The following is a 16,306-nucleotide window of genomic DNA, read 5'->3' as shown; positions in this document are numbered from 1 at the left end:
TTTTAAATTTTGAGTGAGATTATTTCAAAACCACACATTGTAAAAATTTACAGTAGAAAAGAGGGATGCACAACAGATACATCCAGAAAGAGAAATATAGAAAAATTTCATAATGGCATTATTGTTGTCTTCTGCAATCCATTCAAACTTTGTAAAACTTCTCACGTGAATTTTGATAACACAACAGTATCAGATCAACAAAGATTCACTTATGTCTATCTCAAATTGTGTTTCGATTTACGTCGTCTTCATTAATAGAATTTGTGGCTTGCAGTGGACTAATTAAAACAAACAATCTTTTTTTTTTTTTTTTGTACCGAAGCTGACCATAGTCTCCTTTATGGACATTATATGAATAACATGATTGAAATACCTCCAAAAATTCATGATTCCTTATCAAAAAAAATTCCTAGAATTAATTTTCTTATTGATTCACCTTTCTGGCTAGATTATAATGAGATTTTTTTTTAGCCAGACGTCGCATCTTTCCTAGAATATAGAAGGCCCATTTACCATAGGCTATCGATTACACAAGTTATTCTTATCTTGACTTTGCATTTGTTTTTTATCTATCCAGCCCATTTATCCAAAGCCAATGATGAAGTTATAAATCCATCTAGTCATAAGCCAAAAATGTAGTGGAATCCCTCTAGATGTTGACCACATGCTAAAGATAGACCTTAAGGTGGGGGCGCATGCTCAACAACCTCCTCAATGTGAGTTGCGGAAATTATATGAATAATATATATATATATATATATATATATATATATATATATATATATATATAACCACAATATTTAATTATCAACCAAGGATTCGTAATCAGTAGAGTTGATGCACTATATGTGCTGGTAACAGATGAGTACCTATGTCTATTGAGTATAGCCTAGATAGGGAGTACTTTAAAAACTAATACTTCATTCCACAAACTTTAACTCGACTTCATCACACAATTTAAAAGGAAAAACTCATAAACAAAACTTGACAAAACTGTAAACTAAATGTTTTGATTAGGTAACAAGTTTATCCATTTATAGGCTCATGAAATGGAAAGATGGATTTGACTCTGTTTCCTGTATCAGTTGATCTTAATCACTATACTAGAATCAATTCACTGCATTCAAACATTAAACAAGGCAACCAGAACTAGTTCCAAAGAAAACTCTGTATTCTAGTACAAGAAATGTATGAGAAGAGTCTTCACTATCGGCACATGTAGGTGAATGGTGAGATCTCTAATCTTGGCCTTCCTATTATTCAAGATAGAAATCAACAATTAAATATGTAGCTTAAGAAAATACAATTTGCATTCAAAAAAACTAAGGAATTATCACTCAAAAATTACTTGCATAAAATAAGACTGGAATTGCATCAAACTCTAAAACAATTCTAAACTATATAATAACTAGAATAAGAACTTTCCTTGATGGCTTCAATGGGCCCTTGTCAAGCTACCAAGGAAATCTTGAAGACTTACAGAACTAAGAAATTGATTAACACACTAACTTATCAATCGTTGCTCATATTATTAATTCAAAAAGGAATATTACAACATTTAATGGTTCAATCACATCTCAACATAATAGTGCTATGAAAATCTAACTTTAACGCTATTTCTCTCCTTCACTGGTTTTTTAATTCTCTCCAACTCGCTAGCTGGCTATCATCTACACACCTTATCTTATAGAGAAACGACTGTTCCAACCAAGGTTACATAACATAATATCAAATCATTATATTTCAATTTAATTTACATATTTGGCTTCATCCTCATGAGGAATAAGCATATCTCAACTTTCTATGTAAGGAGGAAGCATTTCACGAACAATTGCCTTGGTTCCATCGAAAACCATTTTCTCAATCACCAATCCTAGAGGATAAGGTCTCATACTAGAATAATACAGGTGCCAAAAGATAGGTACCAGAATCACACAGTGACTGGAATGTGGGTACTAGAATCACATAGACACTGGAACGTGGGTACCAGAATCACACAGGTTCTTATGTAGGTGTTGCATGATCCGACGAGTATGGTGGACACAGGTACATAGTGGAAAAAAAATGAGAAGTTGATCAATGCATATACGAGTATCGGACGAGAAACCGAGTATCGGACAAGAACCTGAGTAGCAGATGAGAACCCGAGTACTAGACAAGAACCTGAATACCAGATTGCTAACATTGGTACCGAATGCATAGGAGTATAAGTACAGAATCGTTGCACGGGTACCAGATGAACAGGAGCATGGTCTAGACATCTATGTGAGGCAATCAAATTAATCAAAGAGTATAAGAAATCAAATAAATTTTATTTCTACTACAAGAAAACATAAAAATCATGCTTCGACATATAAATTACCTCATATAGACATAAGAAGGCCAAAAGTTATGTTCCATAGGTAAATCAGTGAATAATAACTGGGTTCAAGGTGAAATTAGTGACATTAGACGACGATAAGGGGTATTTGAAAGCATTAAAATGGAGGCCCAACATTCCACCATGCTCAAGTTATTGCATAACCTCATGAAAAAAGTGTTGAACCCTTCCTCAAATTTTACAAAATGGGGCCTTCTTGTCTGAGTATCAGCTGCTTGGATCTAAGAAATTTACTCCCAAGGAATCTTCTTTAATTTCCCTTTTACTAACCCTGGTACAGTGTATGAGGTGAAGAACCTTCTTCAGCCTAGTGGAGGCCTCATTGTACTCCTCTTACAACCTCTGGTTGTTCTCCCTTAGTTGCTCATTCTCTTTCTTGAGGTATTCATCCAACACCTTGTACTCTTTCATCTCTTCCCTTAGTTTCTCATTTTTCTTCTGGAGTTTCTCAATTTTGGTCATCATTTGTTGTCTAGTTAAAGAACTAGCAGGTTCAATTGTTTCATGTTTGGCAAGTCTCCTTTTATCTTCAACCTCTCTTCTCAATTCTTTCAAAGTCTCTGTAACTAATTCCTCTGTTTCATTAAGTGTTTCTTCTTGTACATGTTCTTTTTTAGGGGAGGCAGAGACATCTATTGGATTTTTTGGAAGACAAGGAGTATGAGTAGTCATTACCGATTTTGCAATGCTTCTAGTAGTTTGGCATGGAGATGTTGATGACTCACTATCCTGAAATAGTCTTCTCCTTGTTAACATCGGAAAAACATACACCTGGTAGTGCAATCCGTAAGACATGAAAAGTGTCCAACGAAATTCATAGGTGGAGATTTTTCTAGCCAAATACATTATGAAGATTCAAAAACAAAAAGTTCTCCTAAGGTCCAAAGTTTATAAAGGAAATCAATTAAGGCCACGCGTATATTTCTTCAATAAACACTTGCGCACGACATATCCTAAAAATCTACATGGTTGGAGAAAATATGACTCAGTAGTCTGGGACCACTCTACACACTTGGAAACAATTTTTTGATACGAGATTAGTCTAGTACAGTCGAATTCAAGTTGCATTGGAGAAGTGCAAACCTCAATGGAATTATCTTGTCCTACTCATGTGTCTTTATCATACATGTACCAAGAGAGGGAAGATGGATTCAAAAATATATATATAAACAGGCCATGGGAGAGCCAAAAGCAAATTGTTGTTTGATAAAACCCACATTACATTATTGAAACCAAGGAACTCAAGAGCACTAGCATGTTGGCCAAATTTATTCTAAGCAAACCAACATCTTAGTGAGTGAAGAGGAATCCACCTTTTGGAGAGTCTTCACACTTCTTTGAGAGAGAGGAGAAACTTGCAAAGGGATTGAGGGAAAGAAACCCGCTTGCTAAGTATTTTTGAGCTCCCTAGCTCAAAGAATTCTCTTCAAGTGTTCGATATTCTAATTTTATTCAACCTCTACCACCAAAAATCAATAAAGGGATATTTTTCCATATATTATTGATCTATTTTCTCCATTTGAGTATTGTTTTGTTCATGCACTTCTTTGTTTAAGTTTATGTTTATGTATGCATTGTTTCCACTATTTACAATGTTGTGCTTATTTAACTGTGTCCACTAACAATAACACTTTTGACTGTGATCCTTTGCAGGTAAGAATCCACTACTAAGGGGGTGTTTTTTGGTACACTTGTGCTCCAAAAACACTACAACAAGAATGGCGACCATACTGATCTCCTTTAATTAATCTAGAGATTGTTTGTAGGACCTCCTTTCTGCACAAACATCCTTCAAGATTCTCCTCACCTCTTTGGATTTTTTACAGTCCCCTAGGATCTATTTTGAGCCAGCAGTAGTGAAAAATTTTCAAATATTTCTTGCCCGTGCACTTTTTTCTCTAATAGACGTGGAGAGTGCTTCTATTTCTACAAAAACCATTAAGCACATGTCAATTTCTGCAAAACACACGCGGTAGGTGGAAAGCAAAGAAAAGCCTTGTATTTTTCAGTTTTCTCTGGTGATTGGTAGCCTTTAGTGAATTTTCTTCACCTCTTCATTCTGTGTTTTCTATTCAATACCCTTGATTGATTGAATGAACCCTAATTCATCAAGTAACTGGAATTTTTTGAATTTGCAACAAATACCGACATAGCTTAATTAGGGAGGAAAGTAAGTGGGAAAAATCCCCATATGTTTTCAAACTATTTTTCTTAATTTTCAGCAAATCACATTAGCTTAATTAGTGAATCAAGTAAGTGGCCCATTATCCACGAATCTTACTACTAACCAAAGCATTGTTTGGGACTAGGAGCAAATGTTTCTAGAGAAATTAAGTAATCTTTGCTTCCCTTACTTCTCCTAGATGAACCTGGGATTGCATATGAAAACCTTCTCGAAAATAGTTGAATTCCCATCTCCCTTATTAAAATCCACATAGTTTAATACGAGAAATGTTAGTGGCCCATAATCCACAAACAAGTTTTTTTTCCATGCAAGGAACAACCAAAACTTAGTGCAATTAGAAGGATATTGAAAAGTATCATCACATATCCAAATATTATCAAACTTTGTGTGCTCACTTGCATCACACACTAAGCCTTCATATGCTTTGTACTCAAAGATCATCCATCTTTTGGATCTTTGGTTAATTATTCTATTTTTTCTTACAAAGTCACTCCAGGAGTGAATTAAGCCTCTTTAAAAACAACCATAACTTGAACAAATTAAATTTCCCCACAGGGGCCACCAAAAAATTTATACTTCAGGTTAGGACCATTAGGGGTATTCATCCCATAAGCTGCCATGGTAATGTTTCATCATTGAAACAAAGTTTTTGAATTTCTAGGGATCTTAAAAATTCTTCAAATGTCCCATAGAAAAGAAAACCCGAGCATGGTAGAGACCTGATTCAGAGGGGGTTCGTCTTAGGTCCAGTGCATGTGGTACTCTTTTGGGCTACATGGCCCATATAGTGCTTGGTATTGGTAACTGATTAACAAGAAGCTAAAGACTCAAATGCTCACGTGGGACGAAGGTACTTAGTGACCAAATCTAGGGCATCCTTTCCCTATAGGTGACAATGAGGGCAACACTTGAGCCTCATCACCATTACCTTGGTTGATTCCTTGGCTGCTGTAAGGAGTCACCAATTCTTTTGGGAAATTGCCCTAGGACCCATCAAAGGTTATCTCCACAAGACCCAATTAGTTTAAGAGAAGACAAGACAATTAGGTCTTCATAGGAATCTTTATCATACACAACAAACAAAAACCCTTTTTCTTGTTTGCTTGGTCACATATTGTAAATTAAAGGAAAATTTTCCATTTATATTTTCTCTTTGCTTTATGTATGTCATCCAATTGCACTGATATTTATCTCCTTCCATCATCAAACGCAAAGTAGAGTAGAATCTAATTCGACACCATAGGAAACCCCATGGCTGCCCGTCGATCTGGACATTTTTTAAACCTCCCCCCGTTATTGAGAGGTGTTCTAGGACTCCCACTGTTTATGTGGAGAGAACGTCACTCAACCACCATTAATGGATCTTCCTTTATTGGTGCAACTTTGCTTGGAACTCCTCCTTGGTAAAGTCCACTGCTCACCACTCCTGAAGAATCCCCGCACACTACCTCCTTTAGGATCACACACACCTCTCCTCCGAATAGTCCCCGAGATACCCATCAGGGTAATCCTCCAGAGACATCTCCAAAAAGGACTCCATTACATATAGCTGTCCAGAAGCATTTTGTGATGGCAGGTAATGCATATATCTCATTCTTAGCTTCGTTAAATCTCCCATATATAAGAAATCTCACCAACGACCTGATCAAACATGGCCAAAATTGGCTAGCTATGCCCACAAATCTCCCTTCGGATATTCCAAATTTGAGTGAAGATCAAGGAAACTACATCATTACGTTTCACCCGTGGTGTTCGTCTAATAGTATCACATCATATATTATTAGATTACAACAATTTAAATGCACCCTAACAGGGCCCACTGCGAAGTGGTATATAGACCAGCCCTCTGCGTCTCACGGAATGCTTAACTCATTAGCTACTGCTTTCATTACTTTCTTCCAACTCCTAGTCCGCCATAATTCAGTTTTGGAACTCCTAACCAACTTCAAACAAACACAAGCTACACACATCTCTGACCATATCCATGAATGGTGGAAACACCGCAGCTTGTGGAAAACTAAATTTGAAGATAAAGTCCTCCTGGACATTTTATTGAGATCCCTCACCTCCGAAATGTCTAAAGACATGGCTAAAACATTCCTAGAAACCAAGGAAGATGTCATTAGTAAATCCCAACAACTAGAGCTGATCTATAACCAGTCTAGGTACATTTATTGTATGCTTCTATATGCCCATGCCTACAGTCTTATCAAGAAATGGCAATTTCATCCAATACTGCTGACGAACTAATTGGGGCCCTATCTCAAAGCCATCAAAACAATAATTGTCAATACCCTACATATCCAGTCAATTTCCCATCATATGATGCTACACCACCATTTTAAAATAAAATATATTATAATGGTCAACCCGCACCTATGCAGAATATAGTCAATGGGGTTAACCAACACTAGCCCCCACAAGGAGGCTCGTATCATCCCCCTCAGGGAAATCAATACTCCTCCTAGAGTACGAATAAGATGTCTTCTCCCCCGAACCAGTACATTTACCAGGGACAAGAGAACCAATATTCTCCTTTCCCAGCACAACAACAACATATCCCACCAAAGAAAAATAATGCACAGGTGAATCTAGTGCAACCATCTCTCACTTCACTGCATCAATCAGAAGAAGAACCAAATTCGATTAATCCTTGTAACGGTGCTAGGAAAAAACCTAAAAATAAGCCAAAGGGAGAACCCAAGTGGGGAGGCAGCAATCAGTAGTAACCCCCAAGGGTACTGGGAAGGGATAACCCAAACCAGAACCAAAACTAGGGTACAACCAACAACAACTCAAAGAAACAGGGCAAGAACACTAGTCTCCAACTAATCATGCATGCGCTATCTGTAGGGAGTACAACTATTAGACCCATCCCTGTCCTCAACTTCCTGAGTTAAAAAGGATTCAAGACAGTAGGGGGAAAGGTGGCCAAATAACTGCAGTCATGCAAGAACCCTTCCCCCATCATGGAATCGTTAACACACAACAACAAACTTCCTAAACTCAACCATCGAGAGGGAACCTCAAAAATACTCCTAACCATGGTATCTTCATGACAGGAGAGGACATCCTCTTACAAATGAGGAATCAAACTTATGAGACTCGGATCCTAATTCATCCACTTTGGCTATGGACATACCTAATGGATTGTTGAGCATCACATGACCATCCATAGATGCCATGCCTAAAATGGTCAAAGGACCTTTATGGCGCACAAGGCCCAATTCAAAATCTACCCATAGTTAGAGCATAGTCGTTGACTTAGCTGAATCACCATCAGCCATGCTAGTGTCTGATGTCCTGCAGATGTGCCCAACCTAGTGGAAAGCCCTACTTTCCACTTTAAGCGCATTTGACCCATTTGATTCCCGCCTCATGGAATTTGACTTGGACAAAGCTACTCCATGACTTCCCTCAACCATTTCTTTCCAAATCCTTGTCTCAGTCTAGAATATCAACATCCATCATAGCATAGTCAACGAAGGGGATTCAACATACATCATGTCCAAATCCGTTTGGAAAAAATTAGGATCCCCTGAACTTAAGCCTTCTAAAATAACTCTCAGAGCATACGACAAACGTCCTTCTACTCCCGTTGGCTTATACCATAGCATGCCAGTTAATTTGGTTGGAAAAATAGTGTTAATAGACATTGAAGTACTGGACGCCCAGTTGGATTACAACATCCTACTAGGCCGAAGCTATATGTACGAAATGATCGTAGTCACCTCATTGGTGTTTAGAATCATGATATTCCCCCACGATGGGAAGTTCATTAACATTGGTCAACTCACATACTATGAGAAGGAAACTCCACCCACACCAGATGGCATGTTGCCTTTAGTATCCAAAGATATGGTCACTACTTACATTAAGTTTAGCCTAGGCCAGTTTAATCCATCAAACCTCCTAGTAACATTCCCAGGAGACCCTTCGGTAAGACAAAATCTTGTCCCAAATGCCAGATTAACCGAATTTGGTTCTTCTTTTGATTGATGTAGTGAAGTGAGAGATTAACCCAACTCATATATGCCCCGAAATAGATGAGTTAAAAACAATAATGAATTCCTCTAAAACATTGGTAACTCGAGCTCCACCAAAAGGAGTGAATGTCACACCCTTGTGTAAAAAGGAAGTACGCACCTTAATGTGTGTTTCATATGAGATAAATATTGACATTACACTCATCATTGTCTAAATATCCCTGAACTCCAAGAGACACTCAAAGATCGCATCCAAGCCAACAACAATGAGCCCATAATGCCAACCCCACCTCCACAAGACGATAAATGTCAAAACATCTTCTACATATAGGAAGAGGCATCATCCAACTCTGCACCTACCTATAACACATGAAGGCATAATAAGTAGTATTTCCACCCCTCTAGTTTACCATGTGCTATATGTGATGACCCTCCACATCTGGTAAATTGCGTCCCATAATTATGGACACGTTACCAAGTCCAACCCACCACCCAGGAGGACCAAAGAAGAAAATCTAAGCATCAATACCATATATGCACTATATGCAAGGAGAACCATCACAAATGAGGTGCCCTCACCATCCTCTAATTTTCAAAACAATTAATTTAATACGTAACTTTGTAAAGGAAAATCCATATCTGTTGGAATCAGATATGGAATCCACATAACCCATACCCCCAATCGGCGAAGAAGGACCCCTAGATTTCCTATGTGTGTTTAAGGAGAAAATACATCTTGGCCCCTGCCATTTCACCTCCCATCACCATCACCACTCTAGACCACACCCAAAGCAATCAAAAACCACCTGGCAAAGAAATTCTCCGATCACATGTGCATTATGCAATAAACCCAATCATTTGATCAATAAATGTTGCAAAATAAGTAGGTTCAATGACATCTTCTGCTTAGTGGCTCACATCCCTTATAAGCACCTCTCAAACCAAGAAAAAATTATGCAGTGTTATTGTTGCATATGCTCTCAATTCTATAACACAAGGAATTGTCAGTACCTTACACGGTTCCATGCAGTAAGAGTAACACTAAAACCAATCCACACAAATAGGCCATGCCATAACAACATCTCTCCCCAAAGATGGATACCTCCACAATATATCCCATCACCCAATGAAAACGAGGCATCAACATCCCATGCCATGAGTAGCATTGCCTCTCATTCAATCTATTTAGTTCGTTCCGAACTAGTTCAGAGAAAACCTACCCATAGCACACTTGATGTTTGAAACACTTTGGAAGGGCCCATAAATCATCAAGCATTGACTCTGTAAGGGGGCATACATACTATCAAAGCCCAATGAGACTTGCCTAAAAAATCTCATCAATGGTCTCTACCTCAAAAAATTTCATCCATAAGTTGTTAGAGTAAGAATGTATGTACAATGAATTTTTGTTTCTGATGATCACCTAATCATGGATATATTCTAAAAATGTCTCTCTCATCTCATGTCAATAGATGGATCTTCCACCATCTTATCACCACATGTTCGCTAACGGTGCATCTCGATGGTCACAAAATCTCGCTGCTGCAGCATGGGACATATACTCTCCTGACCAGACACCACGTCTCTTTAATGGAATTTGTATTGGGTCAGCCGCAAACAGTCAAGAAGAATATGATGCCATCATAGGCCTCTTGGAAAATTCCCACCACGTAGGTATCCATCACCTACATGTATTCATTGATTCCAAACTTGTAGTATCCCAATTGAATAGGACGTTCTGAGTCCGTGATCCATGCCTTTTTCACAAATATCTGCATGCACAAAGGTTAGCTAGACATTTTTATGAAATCACATTTACATATATAGCTAGAGATCAAAATCATATAGTTGATTGCATCGCTAATAAAATCCTAGACATGCATCCATCACATATATATAACCATCAAGATATATAAAAACATCAACACAAGATACATCTAGAAATAGAAATGCAGAAATACACCAAGAAGTATGGACCATGTATCACATCATGAGAGCCAAAAAAAATAACCTTTTTTATACATCAAAAAATATATAAGAGTATAAAAAATCCCTGGCCCACGACTAGGAAGGATAAGTCACCAAAAATACAAGGGAGCATCCTCATAAATTGGTGCTTTCCCTGGTACACACATCATCGCGAACAAAAACAAAAATATAGCCAGTCTCCCTAGGACCCTGGTGGCCCAATCTATGCATCAGGAGCCAAGATGGTACTTGCTGTAACTTCCTCCATAGCAATGCGATGCAAATTCAGCTGATGCTCCTATTTTTGGGACATCGTCATCTCAACCACGACCTCTGGAAGGTGAGCCAATACCTCAAAGGGAACATCTTCGATCAAGGTCTCTGTTTGTCGCCAGGAGTCACAGTACCGCTATAAATTCACCTCAATATCATCTCATCATTCTTCAGCTTCCTCAGCTCACACAAATATTCTCTCTATATCCATAGCCCTCTCTATAGGTCCCACCAAAAAACCATCCAAGGTCACTACACCAGTCGCTTTGAGCTATCCCAAGGAGAAAGCAGTGGCCTTGGTACTTGGCGTCTCTAAGGAAAATGCATGTCCCCCGCAACTCTCCTATGTCTAGGATCATGTCAAACCACAAAGGCCAGTGGACATACATGCGGCACCACATATGCAAGTAAACAAACCATAGTGTCAATATCATCATAAATCATAAATACATGAAAAGAAACATATGTATACAAATACGTAAATAACAAGCATATACCTGATGGTCCCCAGCCAGGACCTGGAGGAAGTGCCATCTCTGGATCTCCCCAGAAGTCAACCCCATGGTACGGGTAGTCTAATATCAGCTAGGGGTTGGACTCAGACCAACATTATACCATGTTAGTCCAGTATCGACCCACCTGTGCTCCACCCTCCCGTGGCATCACCTGTTCCCAATGATGCATTCAAGGCTCTTGAGGAGGCCCCGCTAGTATTGCAATAATAGGGTGGAGCATAATCACCCTCTCATAGAGTATGCTACAAAGAACACTCCCATAACCAAAACTCTTCAGTGTCAAATGCTGAACCTTGGTAAGATGCGACATCATCCCCTGCTGCACCAATCCTACCTAGTCAAAAAATTCACCTGCCTAAAGTCAGTGCAAAACTGAAATATGTGGCTCCGAGCACCAGTTGGGGGATGTTTACCCCACCAGTATGATGATCATAGCCAGCACTGCTCATTCAACTAGATCCTCCATCGATGCGATCCTCACACATCCATCTAAACTAGAGTTATTACCACAATGGCCACCATCCCATACTGTCATGCTAGCATCCCCTCCCAGAAGTGGATAAGGAAGCACCTCCCCTCATGGAATCAACTCAGTAACGGAATAGATGTCAGTATGCACCAATATCAGGAGGTTGGTATGGAATATAATCATCTCTTGGCGATCCACATCCCAACAACTAACCATATATCATAGGAACCAGACCTGCAACCTCATCAATGGCTTCTAAAGAAACTTCATCAGCCCCCACTGCACTAGTTGACGCCTCAATCTAGCATCCTATGACACAACATTCCAGAGAAGATCCTAGTCTCACTCTCTCCAGATCATCCAGCCACCAAGGATGTCACAAGTTAGAAAAGAGAACTCCTTAGGTCCTCAAAAAAATCAAAATGGGGGAAAAAACCATTTTTTTTCCCTGACTACGCGCCTATTTCATAAACAGGCACATGGTACGCGCGCCTATTCTTCAGAACAATACATGGTGCACATGTTTTTTCTTCGTAACAAAACACGGTATCTGAGCCTGTATCCTATACAGGCACACACCCATTGCGTAAATTCTTGGGAAATTCACAACGATACCCGATAGGGTTCATCACACAAACCCATAGCTCAGACGGGCGCAACGTGCATCTATGTACCCCTTTCACCCAAGGTCTTCTTGCATAACTCCAATTTTTCATGTCGACTGTGCGGCTCAAGGAGAGTTGTTTGTGTGTTCCTTGAGATTGACCCTAATAAGGTCATAGAAGGGAACCTAATAGACTGAAAAACACAAAGGTTAGGGCTCAAGCTCTTACCTGTCTCTAACGACGCGAATCCCAGGTGCACAGGCTAACTGCAACGACAAGAAACGTTCTAGGAAATCTCTCTGACCTCCACAGCTCAACAATGCAAATGATTGATATTTGCACCCCATGGCCCTATTTATCACCATTTTTCCATCTCCTGGGGTACATTACAAAAGCTTGGGATCTTCGTTGACAAAATCAAGAGAGACGCGAAGATTAGTCCCGCAACATCTTCATCATGGAACCCTCCATTCTGGTAAACACAAAAAATCATCCTTTTAGCCTATCACACATGTTAGGTAATTCTTGAGCTCTCTAAGGCCATGAAATTTATTTCATATGTATGTCTTGAATGATGCTTTCACTTCGGGTTTTGGTTGTATCCATTGCGGGAACATCACACAAGGGAAGCTTCAACCAACACCTTGACAAGCGAAAATAAAGAAGGTATCATTCTCCACTCAACATGATAAGCTTCCACTTAAAAAACTTTGAATATCCTGACATAATTTCTCTGAAATGTGCCATAAGATCCAACATCTCAACCATGTTTATCAGCATATCACACTTGTACATGATAAGTGATCTGAAATCACCCCTAGGTGACCTCAGGAAATTAATGAAGGTATTACAGACTCATGCACTAGGATATGCCTATTTTAATTCAAGCAATGGATAGATAAGATTGCGAAATACATAGGCATTGGAAAATAGTAAGAGAAACACAACAAGTAAATCCAAAACACAACAATTTAATAAGGATTTCACCGAATCCTCCTGGTCTACATCTCCTGGTCCAACTTTTAGTGGTGGCCTTTTCTATTGTTTCTCTAAGCAAAGTTTTCACAATGAGGAGCTCAATTTGAGTCTCCTGTAATAGATGATTCTCAGTAGGGTGGTACTTGGATTCCCCAAGCCACTAGAGTACACAGATTCCCCCTTACCGAGTCTCAACCTCAACTAGTCTTAATGGGATGAGTCCAATCTGGTACACAGTTCCCGACTGATATCCTCACAGGGATTGCTTGAACCTCTTAAGCCTTCTCGGTTCTATCTGCTCGATGTTGCCTTAGCTCTGTAGGTCAGCTCAACTTCTCAGTTGTTTGCTTCTTGCTTCACTCTCTCCTCTGTCTCCCCTCTGCTCTTTGTCTATTCATGGCTTAAAGCCAATCTGTCCCATGACTATTCACTTCCTCTTCCGGCTCTTCAGATTGCATGCCTCTATCTGCTGGAATTCCCTGCTTCTGTGTCATCGCCATTGTGTAACGTTTCACAGAGAGGTGGCCACTTGTCCCCTCATGAGCTAAGCACCAGCTCTTCCTCGAATGATTGTTATTTCAGTTATTCTGTGAAATGATTCATTCGCCAGCTCAGTGGTCATGTCAGACCCCAAATTTCATATGCCTCAACCTATTCTTCTGTCAAATCCGGTCTCCCATCAGGTGCAATCTCTGCCGTTGATCTGGGGCCTCCAAATCCTACAGTTATCGCTTTTATCACACGGGTGAGTTTCTCGATCGTTACCCTGCGATGAGAGTGATTTTCTCTCTCATTCGGCGGACACGCGTCATTCAGTGTATGGCATCACTTGGCCCTCTGCCAAACCCGCTTACTGCTTGAGGGTCTTGCGATATCCCACCGATTTTTGGGCGCGGGACCCGTCTTCTAATGTTTTGGGTATTTCCGCACGGTTTTACCTATTTTTCACATGACCCGGTGCCGGGGCTTTTCCTTCTCTGAGGTTTTTATCCTACAATACATGCTTAGTGCTAATCGTGTATCAGAAACAACCTCTATTTTTCAGATCTGGACTCCCTATTTGCTAGTTTGCACCACTGCACGGTCTCCATGGGCCAATGGTCAGCGCGCTTTGACCGAGGGTCCTCATTGTTCCGTGCTGGCTACAAACTGCCACTGTCCAGAGGTCTTTCCCGATAGCTCATTTGAAACAATCATACAAACTCTAATAATTTTCAAGGATCCAATTCGGATCACGGGCTTCCCACTGAAAAAGCTTTTGGACCATCAAAAGTTAGTTTTCAATCATTGACTATGTGAGGATACAACTTTCTCACCTGTCCAATCTCTATCCATTTTTCACTGCCTGGATTTGAACCCCTGAGCCCAATTCTGAGGTACTCAACAACTTCCCTATGCATCGTTCTCACCTTCCTATCTAGAATCGTGTCTTCCTGCAATTCATTAAGATATTCAGGTAGCAGGTCATCAATAGAAGTTAATTGACTCTGCTCTTTGGGATCCTCAATTAGTGAAGGTTCAAACAATATCAAGCTATCTACATTGACAACTGAGTAGATGTTCATATAAGCTAGCAAGTCAAGGTGAAAAAAATTCTCACCAATTTTCTTAAGGATCCTGAAAGGTCCATACCTTATTGGTTTCAGCTTTTTACCTTCACCTTGCATCCTATCCTTGCTGATATACAGCCAGACTTGATCACCAATTTGGAAACTATGCTCCATCTAATTCTTGTCATGCCTTGCCTTGTATTTGGCCTGGATCTTTTCCAGTAGTTCCTATACTACCTAATGGATCTCTTGGATTTGTTTAATGAACCTAGTTGCCTTGTCCACATCATTGTGTCCCTCAACTATTGTGTCCTTACCAAAGACAAAATCCAAGGGAAACCTTGGTGTGAAACTAAAACAGGTCTTAAAAGGAGATCTCTATGTAGAAGAATGTTTGGCTCGGTTATAAGCATGCTGCACATAACACAAATGTTCATCCCAAAGCTTAGGATGGTTACTGCAATATCCCCTAAGAAACTGGATCACGATCCTGTTGACTACTTCTGTCTGGCCATTGGTTTGTGGATGGAAAGCTGTGCTTTTCTTCAATTTGGTGTCCATCAATTCCCACAGACTTGACCAAAACATTCCCACAAATCGGGTGTCTCTATCAGATATAATGGAAGTGGGTAACCCAAAATGAACCCATACATGTTGAAAGAATAGTTTTGCAGTTTTTTCAGATGTAATATGTTTATTACAAGGTATCAAAATACACATTTTGTTGAACCTATCCACAACAACATACAAATAAGCATGACCTTTCCTAGATTTAGGTAGTCCTCCAACAAAGTCCATGGAAACACTTTCCAAAGGATGAGAAGGAACTGGTAATGGAGTGTGAAAGCCTAGTTTTCTATTGCTAGGCCTGCTTTTAGCACACATAGGACACCCTCTTACATATCTAGAAACTGTCTCGTTCATTTTCGACCAATAACAAAATCTTTGCAGCTGTGCAACTGTTTACTTTCCCCAAAGTGACCTGATATTAGAGAAGTGTGTGCTTCTTGAATTATCTTTACCCTTTCAGTTTGTGGAATGCATAGCTTCCCACAATGATATAGGTGTCGATCCTTAATATGATAATCCAATTCTTCTACTCGTTTGCATTGACTTAAAGTTGTATATACATCTTTAAAGTCTATATCTTGAGCATATTGTTCAATCTAGCTCTCATGTAACACAGAATTATGCTTAAGTATAGTAGATGCATTTATAATGGTTCTAGATAACATATATGCAACTTTATTATGTATGCCCTTTTTATATCTGATGACTAAATGAAACTGCTGTAGGAACCCCATCCACCTGTAATGTCTTGATTGCTGCAATTGAGTTTGGGAGTGTAGATATTGAAGTGGTTAATGATCAGTTTGGATAACTATTTCTTTGCCCAT

Source organism: Pinus tabuliformis, chromosome 7 (assembly GCF_031772625.1).
Source record: "Pinus tabuliformis cultivar Carrire ecotype Pingquan chromosome 7, CPIR1, whole genome shotgun sequence".
Taxonomy (NCBI): domain Eukaryota; kingdom Viridiplantae; phylum Streptophyta; class Pinopsida; order Pinales; family Pinaceae; genus Pinus; species Pinus tabuliformis.
Note: the sequence above shows the minus strand (reverse complement) of the source record.